Source organism: Galeopterus variegatus, unplaced genomic scaffold (assembly GCF_000696425.1).
Source record: "Galeopterus variegatus unplaced genomic scaffold, G_variegatus-3.0.2 Scaffold15442, whole genome shotgun sequence".
Taxonomy (NCBI): domain Eukaryota; kingdom Metazoa; phylum Chordata; class Mammalia; order Dermoptera; family Cynocephalidae; genus Galeopterus; species Galeopterus variegatus.
Window position 1 is genome coordinate 13492 of NW_007741553.1, and position 2833 is coordinate 16324.

At 40.0% G+C, this 2833-nt stretch overlaps 1 pseudogene; it reads right to left on the minus strand.

Moving 5' to 3' along the window:
- Positions 1 to 594: 594 nt before the first annotated feature.
- Positions 595 to 1484, minus strand: LOC103582262 (annotated as a pseudogene).
- Positions 1485 to 2833: the final 1349 nt, after the last annotated feature.

The window sequence follows — 2833 nt, forward strand, 5'->3', positions numbered from 1 at the left end:
CCAACTTTTCCAATGTCAATTTATGTTATTTGTGGTCATAGTGTTCTCTCAAACTCTCTTCCAGGTAGTTAATAGTGTATAGACACATGCATAAGTGCACCCAGGGATGTTGCCGCTTGATTTTCCTTTGGTAGAGTGATGATTTCCATTGTTCTGGGAGTACAGGTCTTTCTGAATTATCAGAAGAGCATGTCTACCCATAGAAGCTGCATTTAGTTGACATCAACACACTTCTACTGCTCCACCAAAGAACATATTTTTGATTGTAGTAACAAATGACTTCAGTGGGGAGGTCCCTCTGCCTTAGTTAATGAGATTATTATGTTTTTCAATAAGAAAGCTCAACTTGAATCAGCTTTGGCAAGAAGCAATTGGTTGGAGGGATACTAGGGCATCTCAGAGAATCCAAGGAAATGTTAAACAAACAAGCCTGGGGCAAGGGGAAGGGAAAAGGGCTGCTTCAGAGACCTACATGGAAGAAGCATGTGACTTTTTCATCTTGAGTTTTACAACTAAATCCCTAAAGCTGGGTTAGTTGGGCTTCTCCTCTGGATCCACTAGCATTTTGTATTTACATACAGTTATATACTGTTACTATGAGGATACTTCACTCTCCCATGTGCTGTGGGTATAAGACCAACCCTTCCACTTGGTGAGGTATTGGATTTCACCTTCGTCCTTTCCAGAGTCAAAGTCTCCACTAGGGTCTCCATGGCTTCAGTGGCTCCTTTCTTTCCCAGTCTTGAAACTCAGACCTTTTCAATAGTTTCATGATCATCCTGCTGTTCACCAACTCCTTTGCCAGTCATTTCAATGAGATCATCCGAGTTGGTCTCATAACATTTTTAGCTGTTCTTCGATCAGTCTCCCTTCTGGGAGCTCAACATCTTCATCATCATCACCAGAAGAAGAATCTTACTTTTTTCTCTTTCCACACTGACTCTTAGGCTGCCTTTTAACATGAGGTTTGGGCACTGTTCTTCTGGGGACAGGTCTTCTGGCTTTCACTTTTTTTTTGCTCTGGTTCACTCTGCACTGTTGCCTTGTCTTGTTCCCACTCATCTTCTGGGGGGGTTCTCATTTCCATTTTTCTTTCTTTGTTTATTTGTTTTTTGTTTTTCCAGCTTCCTCTGGCCTCTTCTTTTTGGGCTCCCACTCTCAGACCTGCTACTTGCCTCTTCCTTAATATTATAACTTGATGGTTCTTGTCTGCTTTGGTTTGACTGCCTGATCCCATAAACATCAGGATAATCTTCCCAAATGTTCACATCAGTTATCTGTTCCTTCTTAAAGGTTGGCTTCTGGAAGAACTAGCTGGGATTTGGAACCTGCTGATTCACTCAGATTTCAACTGATTCAGAAGATGCAGAACCACAATTTGACTACTGCCATGTCCACTTCCTGGATCACTGTCCTGATCACTCTAACTGGCTTCCTAAATCTGAACCCAAAGCTTCTTCAGAGGCTGAATGAAGTTTCAGAGACTGGGAAGTCCAAAGTCCAGAGAGCACATCTGGTGAGGGAGGGCCTTGTTCTTGGCGGTGACTGTACAGCAATGCAGGGTGTCACATGGCAAATGGCTGAGCAGGAGCACTAACCTGCTCACTTGCTCTGCTTTTAAAGACCCCAGTTGTATGCTGGAGCCTAACTCATAAGAATCAGGTACTGCATTTTCAAGAATCTTGTGAATCAGTCATTACACCATTGGTAACTTCAAATTGGTAGTGGTGGGAGTATTTATACCGGGGAATTGGCATGTGCTACAAATTAAGGCTTTATTATTTTTTTCTTGGCATGGTGTTTTACCAATACACTTTCTCTATAGAATATACATTCATTAACTGTACAAAACCATGTTTAAGAACATGAACTTTTAATCAGAGTCTGTGGATTTGATACCTAGCTCAACTACTTTCTCGCTTTGTGATATTGCTAGTATCTTAGCCTATCTGAACCTCAGACTCCTCACCTGTAAGATAAAGATAATAATTCTAAAAACAAATAGGACTTGTTATGAGGATTAATTGGGTTGATCTTGGTGTCTGGTCCATGGAAAGTACTCTGTACGTGATAGCTCTTTTATACACTGCTTTGCAACTGTTCATCTGTTTGTTTACTATTTCTGGTGCCTCAGTACCCTGCACAGTTCATGGCAGTAGAAAGCACTTAAAGTCTGGTTGAAGGAAGGAGGGAAAGAAAAGAGGAAGGAAGGGAAGCAAGAAGGAAAGTGGAGCCACAAAAAACATGCCAGTTTGGACTAGTGGTATGTCCCCAGCATCTAGAACTGTATCTGATACCTATGAGTAGTGGTGCTCAGTGAATTTTTTTTTCAGATATTTATTTTTATTTTATATAATTTATTTTTATTGAAACATTAGTGATTAAACATATTTGTGGGGTATATAGTTGAATATCAATACCTTTGTATGTGTGATGATCCAATCAGGATAATTAGCATATTCATCATTACAAAACATAATTGTTCTTTGTGTCCCTTAACCATATTCTCACTAACTCTCCCCTTCCCCTCCCCACCTCTAGTAACCACAGTTTTGTTCTCTCCTTCTGAAAGTTTAATGTATTATTGTGATTCTTTCCTTCCCTCCTTCCTTCCTTCCTTCCTTTCTTTTTTAAGTCTATTTTTAAGCTCCCACTTATGAGAACATGCAGAATTTCTCTTCCTCTGCCTGGCTTATTTCACTTGACATGATTATTTTCAAACCCATCCATGTTGCTACAAATGGCAGAATTTCATTCTTTTTTATGGCTGAGTAGTATTCCATTGTGTATGTATAACACATTTTCCTTATCCAATCATCCATCGATGGACATT